The following is a 9,689-nucleotide window of genomic DNA, read 5'->3' as shown; positions in this document are numbered from 1 at the left end:
TAGCCACATTGGAGGGCTCGCAGGCCATCAGCATCGGTGTGTCAGCGTCGGGCGGATGGGGATGGCGTGAGCGGCACCAGTGTCGGCGTCGGGCAGATGAACGGTGGTGTTGAGCGAACAGTGGAGGGGGAGGGGGTGGCGGCCAACGCCCAGATCGAGGGGACTCAGGGGAGGCGAAGGCGGTGGTGTTGGGCGATGGGCGGTGGTCTGGTGGCGGGCGGAGGAGCTCTAGCCGCTCGATGGCACTGGCGACACTGAGAGTTAGGGGATGGGGACAGTGATGGGTGGCACAGGCTAATGGGGGACCGGCGGGCGGACGTTGGAGCAATGGTGGAGGCCAGAGGCGGCGGTGACTGGAGGACTGGTGTGGGTGGCGGCGCACGAGGGTGAAGGCACGGCCAGGCCACGGGCGTAGGTGGAAAGTATCTAGGGTTTTGCTATTTGCTAATTAGGCATGGCCCAAGTTTTCATCTTTTCAAAAATAAGGAGACCTGTATGGGATCCCTGCGGGTATTTTTGGACCCCCGGGCCCATCCCCAAACTAACCGAGGCCCTGGCCTTGATTCCCCACGGGGCAAAATTCCCCCGTCCCTGACCCCGATGGGGCGGGGGCCCACCCCCAATGGGGATTTTGCCAATCCTAGTGATTATAGGCAATCAATCTAGTTTCGCTGTGATTAATCTCAAAAATTTATTTGTACGAGACAAATTGATTGATGAGTGGATGTGAGTCTGAGAATATTTTAAAACAGAAACTAATTTAAAACTAAAACTTTCCAAAGAATAATTTTTTTAAAGAAAAATAATTAGTGATAAAATTAATGAGAAGCTAAAATAAAATCTTTCGCAAAATTTTTTCCATGAAATTTAGGAAAATTTTGACTCTGTTACCATGAATGCAGTAGTTTTGGATGAATTAACTACGGTAAAATTATGACATATAGTACACTTTTGTTAGCTTTCATATGAAAATTTCTTAAATTTATCCCTCAATTTTGATTGACCAAATAATTCATCAAATACATTCAAATTTACGTAAATTCAAAAAAAAAGATGTAACACAGTGCCACACGAGCATGCAATAAAATTGAAAAAAATATGATCAATGTAACAACCAGAACCAAAATTCCTCAATTTTCAGCCTTTCCCAAATTTCATCAAATCTCCCTACGCCCGCTCTCTCGCCCACTGTTCGCCCGTGCATCACACGTGCGTCTTGCGGTAATAGTGCCCAATTCGTGCACCGCATGCACGATGGCACATACTTGTTGAGTTGTTGTCGTCGCCTTGCTAGTTTCCATATAATGAAGGTTTTCCCTCCGAGACATGCCTAGGAATTTTAGCCCAACATGAAACACAAAACTAGAGCCTCATGTTCAGGAAATAGGAATAAATAAAATAATGCTCCCTCCGTTTCATAACGTAAGATGTTTGACTTTTTTGGTTGTAATGTTTAACCAGTTGTCTTATTGAAAAAATTATGGAAATATCATTTATTTTGCTTGTGACTTCCTTTATTATCAAAAGAACTTTAAGCACGACTTGTTATTTTTTATATTTGTACTAAATTTTTGAATAAAACGAATGTTTAAACGTTGCAACCAGAAAAGTGAAACATCGTACATTATAAAACGGAGGTAGCAATGTTTTTCTGCACACGTGCAATAATTTTCAATGTCCATAAATGGTAAAATAAAACAAAAAAATCCGTCTTATACAGCATAGTTCATCTAGGGTTCATGGGCAGAATGGATACATATCTTAAATATCATCCTATATACATGACTCTTCCTGAATTTGTACCATCAATAACGTAAGGCACACAGGAATTTGTGGTCTTATGATATGATCAAACACACACACATTTCCATAGCAGACGTGGTCCGATTAATTGAACAATATTTCTCAGAGAGTATTTCCTGAAATCCATCTTACAAACATCTCATGGCACTCCTTGGGTTTATATTCTGGAGCAGTGTGTCCAGCACTTGTTATGGTGTAAACATAAATTATGATTCTGAATCATTTGTGCTCATCATCAGCGATAAATTTGCATAGTTTCAACATGCACACAATCTTGAGAAAGAAAAAAAATACAAATAGACATAAACATGTATATATGAAGAACAATGTTGTAAAATTAATGAAAATGTGCACATAGACATGAATGGAGGACACACCTTGACTGTTGCATATGTTAAGTTATTACTCGCATAGCTTCTTGTGTATCTATAAACAAAATTAACTAGGTTAGTTAGAGAAATATATAAAGATAAAACATATTGGCAGATGTCCATGTAGTGAACTGGCATATTTATTTTGAAACAGACAAGCATATTGCAATATCCAGCTATAATATATATAGAAAAAATAAGTACATCTCCCACCTATGCAACACTTTGCCAAATGTGTATAATGATGACTTCAAATTCTGATAAAATTTAGTTAGTTATGTGATAGCTTCGCATTTCACAATTTTTCAAGTCTACTGAGAAGGCATAGCATGACATACATAGGAATAGCATATACATACATAGGAAAAGCATATACATACATAGGAATAGCATATACATCTTCCACCTATCAGACTGTATCTTCCTACAGGGGTTTATTGAGATGAGGTGAAATTCTGATAATATATTGGTTAAATATAGGATAGCATCACAATTTTAAGCATGTAATATAAGGCACCATTGTTTATATTTTCAATATAAATCAGTAGGTAATGGTAGATCACAGTAGATTTAGAACTCTATTAGTAAAAAAAACACTAATTTTTGGTACCCTCTAATTCTCTTGTTGAGGAATCATTAGACACCAGATCTATGTAAGTGTTTCTGTATCATATTCTTGATGTGGGTTGTCACAGCTGATCCTTTTAATTTTTGAGATTTGTTTCAGTCCAACAAAAAGTACCTCGAGATACTGATATCTCACAGTACTAAATCATTTCTGGTCGTTGGATCTAACAGTTATATCCTATTCAGCTAGGAGAAATTTAACTTTTTGCCACTCTTACGAGCGGCCAAAACAGATTTGCCACCAGCTGTCGATGACATGTGGGCCCTCATAAGTCTATGACAGATGGGTCCAGTGACAAATCTGTTATGAAAATCTGTAAGAGTGGCAAAAACTTAAAAGTCTCATTCAGCTAGATCCAATGGTGGAAAAACGATTTGGTATCTCAAGGTACTTTTATTTTGTTGGATCGGAGAAAATTTCTTAATTTATGACGTCGCTAATGTACGTCATCTGTACTCCTCACATTGAGTGTAAACAGAAATGTTTGCTTCTTACCCGCCAACTTGCCCAGCAACATACCATGGTCGCCAATCATGAGCTATTGAAAGGTTAAGAGCCTTGATCCATGCTTGTGTGCCAACGATGGTAATGCCACCATCATGATCACCACTGCATCATTGGATAATTACATGAAAGAATAATCCACGTATTTGGGTTAGCATGTTAATTTGCTGTCAACAAGAAGAGAGCAGTTTGAACTTGAGCCTTATTTGCGCGATGGCAGTCGTACTCACGGTTAGGAATAGTTGTAGTGATTAATATAGAAAGCAAATTCAGATGCATTTCACCGTTCTTCTTATGAACAAAATTTGTGTAAATATAGATATAAAGATACAAATGTTACACATTTTCAAGTAAGATAAATGATCACACACGTGTCTAAAAGTCCACGGCTGTAATTATTAAAACCCAGAAGTAGTTAACTGCATGCCATAACCTGACAAAAGTATAACTGCGTTTGTAGATGCTGATATATATATAATTATGTTGTAATATCAATTACCTGTATATGATTGCTCTGTATCCTTTCCTTATTAACCTCGAATGATGCTCTACACTTCTACAGTACTACGGAGCTCTTTAGTGTACTCTATATCGTAATTGCATCTTTTCCAATGTCCAACTGTTCCCTGTATTGTAACAAAGTACTCATTATATATGCGCAAGTATCATGTAGCAAATTTGTTAGTGCATGGATATTAGATCAAATCCTCACCCAGTGAATGGATCACTACTGAGGTTCATCTAGACAAGGCCTTAGTGAGAAATCATACACATATAGAGCATCCCCTATAGCCTATTCAAATCTCATTCCCTTTTCAGCTACTACCTCCGTTTTATAATATAAGATGGTTGACTTTTTTATTGTAATATTTGATCATTCATCTTATTTAAAAATTTAATAAAAATATAAAAAATAATAAGTCATGCTTAAAGTTCGTAGGTCACAAGCAAAATAAATGATACTTTTATAATTTTTCGAATAAAACGAATGTTAAACATTGCATGCAAAAAGATCAAACATCTTACATTATAAAATGGAGGGAGTATTTAGCAAGCTGGCCAAAAAATATTCATGTGTTTGTCACGTGCTCTAACAGTCTTTCCATCCTTCGCTCTCTAGATTTCTAGGCTCCCACCTATCTATCAGTCCCTCAGCTTTTTTTCCTCTATTTCTTGACATATTTAATCATTTGCTGCTTACAGTTGACAGTTATCCCCTATGTATGTGACGTGTAGGCTCTGGATTCATATGTCATAAATGAATAGGATGGCTAACTGTTAAACAAGTTATTATAGCAGTGCCAAATAATTAAACTTCCCTTGTCTTCTCATTACCGTGATGCCGACAATGTCTTGAAATTTAGGCCGGAACCAGTGTGATAAAATAAGTTATCTGAAATTGTTCTACCAAATTAAAAGTAATTTCATAAAACTACCAAATTAAAAGTAATTTCACAACCTACAATCTGCAATTGCAGACTCAGTCTAATGAATCTGCTAGAAAATATATGCACTCTGCAACTAGTAATTAAGGTACCTTGTGCACACCAAGGCTCTCCCTTTCGGTTTCATCATTTGCCCATGTCTTTAACAGCACGTAGGAAGCCTTCTGAAATAAATAAATTAGCCAAACATAAACATCCTGAGCTGAAATTTTATAGAAGAAAAAACTAGAACTTCTTTTTATGCACTCAATTCTACACTCAAACATCACAAGGCCTTCATCAACAGCAGCAGACTCCATCATGAGTCTACTCGTTCCGTCCGTCGCTGCAGAGTTACCAGTCCTGGAGCTCCAGAATTCTTCGCATAATGGCTCGAGAATGTGTGGCCCGTTGATGTTCTTTGTGCACTGATTAATCGATGAAATGTCAGTGAGTTTGTAAGTTTATGCAATTAAGCCCCTGACCTGACAACTGTGGCGGTGATTGATTGGTTTTTGGTGGCAAAAGCGAAATGACATGCTTCCTCCGTTTCACAGTGTAAGAATTTCTAAACTTGTCTATAGATGCTAATGAATCTAAAGATATGTATAAATTATATATATTTATCAATTAATGAATTTAGGCAATGCTAGAAAGTAAATGGATGTAGTATTTACGAACGAAAAAAAAATTTATGAAAAAAAATTTATATATATATTCTTAACAATCTATAAGCCAAGTCTAGAGAATAAATTTTGGTGAAGAAACCTTAAAATCAATTTCCAATTTAAGGTTGAAATTCAATTTTTGTCTTATAAGTAAAAGCGAAAAAATATGTGATGTGTATACTGTAATATCATACGGAACGATTCATTTTTTCTGAGTGTACTTACATCGTGTATAGCTTGTATGGACTGCGCACACTGAGCATTGCTCGGGACACTGTATTTTCCTCCACATGTATCCTTGGCTTGCTGATATGATTTTTTTTCAGTAGTGAATAAATAAAATATATGTAAAATTTCAAATGTGTTCAGAATCAGCCATGTACATGACACTGTTATTCACAACAAATAAGGCCGTGTTCGGCTGTACCATAACTTATCGTATATTCCCTCGTTTTTCACGTGTACGCTTTCCAAACTACTAAACGATATAATTTTTGATGAAAATTTTTTATAGGAAAATTATTTAATTACAAATTAATCTATTTTATGGTTTTTTATAATTAATAGTTAATTAATTATGTACTAATCTATTACTACGTTTTTTTTACCGGATAACTACCCCGCCTACCCTCCTTGCGAACGCGGCCTAAGTCATATCTTGCGAACGCGGCCTAAGTCATATTAGATGACACATTACCTCATAAATTTCATCAGATATGAGTCCCATGCCATGGAAAAATGGAATTTTACCATCTCCATCAAATTGGGCATCGGTCACTGGATTGCCAGCCATGTATCCCTAAGTTATGTAATTAAGATAGATAGAAAAATGGGTTGAACGCGTATGTTAGTTACATGCCATAATTGTATGAATTTACAGTTTAATACCACCAAAGATAATATTGAAACAATTAATGTGCCAAATATCATTTCACATTATATATATATATATATATATATAAAAGACGAATGGTTAAACGTTAAAAAAATAGTTTTAGATGCTAGTTTCTAGATGATATTAACACATGCAGATGATTTTTGTTATTACTTTGGAGAATATAGGATATTTTGAAACAGGTAGTAGGATGTACCAACAAAGGATAGTATTTAATTAGTACTCCCTCCCTTTCAGGTTATAAGCCATTTTGTTTTTGGTCAAAATCAAACTACTCTAAATTTAATTAATTTATAGGCAAAATAGTTTTGCTAAATTTATAACTGAATATATTCTCATAACATTTTTGTCTTGTTACTATTTTTTTATAAAATTTGTAACCAAAGTCAAAACGAATTGTAAGCTTAAACGGAGGGAGTAAGAAAAAAGATATTCTAATCAATAAAAAGTTACTGTTATACTATCACGTTATATACTGATTGCCGTTAGCCCTTTGCCCCCTTTGCCCCCTTTGTCTTGTGAACATGCTCTGTCAGTTTCCTTTTAACACGTGTACAAAATTCTTACAAACACTTATGTATATTATTGCTACGAGTAAATCAAGATCTGTCGTGACTAATTTATAAGTTAGATATGACAATTGCTTGAAAAAAATTTGTAAGAATGTTTTTACTACATGTATGATTGCTCTTTACCATAAAAAAAACAGCCAATAGTAAAAGAGTAATCCTCTAGGGTGGTTTGAGTGAATTATGAAGAGATTTTACCTAATCACGAGAAAAATCAATTGTCATTCAAAATAATGCAGAGGAACTCACTTTGATCTATTGCTAGCGTAAGTGTGGGTACAATGATTCCACCATACGAGTCACCTCCGATGTACAGCGGATTCAGCGAGAACTGGGGATGGTCATGAAGCCACTGCAGAAAAGCAGCTCTTTTAGAACAACAACTACAAGTAAAAATCTGTATCTGTCAAATTAAGCACAGTGGTGTCAAGTGACAATATTTTGTATCCCCAAGAAAAATACAGGATTGTTTTAATAGCTTCGGCCCTATAGCTTGAGAAAAGTTAAGTTTCAGCATATATTGGTAAGCAAAAAAAAAGAAAGGGCCTCATCTTCTTAAGCAAAAAAAATGATTTACATAAATATTTTATATACGTGTTTTGAGCGACAAAAAGAAAATGTTTGAAAATAAATTACGATTAAAAACCAGTAAAATTAACTTGAAATTTAAGTTTTAATGTAAATCTCATCTACATATACGTATGGAAACAAAACAGGCACCAGATGATACTCCCTCCGTCCTAAAATAAACCAAATTTTCACTTTTTACCTTTAATTTTTGACTCAAGTCTTATTCAAAAATTTTTTACGATTGATATTTTTATTTTTATTAGATGATAAATTATGAATAATACTTTACCTGTGGCTAATTTTTTCTAATTTTTTGAAAATTTTTCAAATAAGACGGATGGCAAACGTTGGACACAGAAACTAAAAAATTTATTTTTTTTGACAAAGGGAGTAACACTTTGGTTCATGCTATTTTAGGGAGATTGACAATTGTCCAACTTGCATTTATTGGACAGGGACAAGCCAAAATGACAATTTCATATTCAGGAAAAGGGATAGTAGCACTGGTTCGGACAAAGATACCTTTCTGACGAAAACAAGAAGCTGTTTCACTGCCTTTGGTATCACTAGACTTGACACCTTCCTCTGTGGTGGCGTAGGAGAACCATGTGCCTACCGAGGAAAACTATGGTGGTGTTTAGATTGTCAAAATTTTTAAGAGAAGTGTGACGTTAAATGTTTGATCAGATGTCGGAAGGGGTTTTCGAACCTGAATGAAAAAACGAATTTTACGGCTAGCCTAGAAACCGCAAGACGAATCTTTTGAGTCTGATTAATCCGTCATTAGCACATGTTGGTTACTGACGAATCTTTTGAACCTGATTAATCCGTCATTAACACATGTTGGTTACTGTAGCACTTATGACTAATCATAGGCTAATTAGGCACAAAAGATTCGTCTCAAGATTTCTTCCATAACTGTGCAATTAGTTTTTTGGTTCATTTATATTTAATGCTTTATTTAAGTGTTCGAAAATTCGATGTGATGTTTTTGGAAAAAATTTTTGGAAACTAAAAAAGGCCTATATTGCTCACCTGCAAAATCATGCAGTCCATCCATTAAAACACAGACATTGACATGTAATTCGTACTTTTGAGAGGGATCCCGGTGCAGATGGTCCCTTTTGATTGCCAAATCCGTAAAAACTTAGCCTTGTTTAGGTGGTGTTTGTTTATAGGGACTTATTTTTAGTCTCTAGTTATATCGGATGTTTGATACTAATTTGAAGTGTTAAACATAAACTAATAAAAAAACTAATTTCATAAATGAGAGCTAATCCACAAGACGAATTTTTTAAGCCTAATTAATCCATAATTAGCAAATGTTTACTGTAGCATCACATAAGCTAATCATGGATTAATTAGGCTCATTAGATTCGTCTCGCGAATTAGTCCAAGATTATGGATGAGTTTTATTAATAGTATATGTTTAATACTTTAAATTAGTGTTCAAACATCCGATGTGACATGGGGCTAAAAAGTTTAGCCCCATCTAAACAACCCCTTAGTTCCCAAATTTTTTTTCCAAAAACATCACATCGAATTTTTGGACAACTAAATAAAGCATTAAACATAGATGAAAAAAAACAAATTGCACAGTTATAGAAGAAATCGTGAGACGAATCTTTTGAGCCTAATTAGTCCACGATTAGCCATAAATGCTACAGTAACCAATATGTGCTAATGAAAGCGTGTATGCACATCAACAATTTAATTCCTCTTGACGTTAGTTTTAATATATTTTGTTGAGAACAGCTAGCTAATTACCTATCTCATGGGATAGCCCAGAGATGCCGGAGCAGCCGGGACCACCTGTCAGCCAGAGCAACAGTGGGTCTGCGTCGATCAGGATCGTTCTCCGACTTGACAAAGTAGTAGAAGAGGCGCACGCCGGTGCTCTTGTCCACTTCCACATACCTACGATGATGTTTGGCATTCAATATAATATAAATGCTCCTTTTTTTTTCCGAGACCAAGGATGGACTCGCATTTGTTGGAAAATAGGAGAAACATACACCTAGCTTCGACAAACATGAAAACCGCCATTCTTGATTGGCATCCTAATCTAATTATCTAAAAGTTATTGTTTGAATACGGCAAAAAACCCAACAAACCCATCCATATGGATGGCCTAAGAGAAGATTATACTTCCATGTTCCATGCTATAAGTTATTTTGAGTTGGCCCTAAATAAAACTCGGATCATGTTTTTTCTCTAAAAACAGTAAAATTTGACAACTACAACTTTATCATCCAAA

The 9,689-nt window shown here is 35.6% G+C and overlaps 1 pseudogene; it reads right to left on the bottom strand.

The window, feature by feature from the left end:
• Nucleotides 1-1,724: 1,724 nt before the first annotated feature.
• Nucleotides 1,725-9,478, bottom strand: LOC102707723 (annotated as a pseudogene).
• Between the last annotated feature and the right edge of the window lie 211 nt (nt 9,479-9,689).

Source organism: Oryza brachyantha, chromosome 11, assembly GCF_000231095.2.
Source record: "Oryza brachyantha chromosome 11, ObraRS2, whole genome shotgun sequence".
NCBI classification, from domain to species: Eukaryota; Viridiplantae; Streptophyta; class Magnoliopsida; order Poales; family Poaceae; genus Oryza; species Oryza brachyantha.
This window is presented reverse-complemented; position numbering and strand designations above follow the sequence as displayed.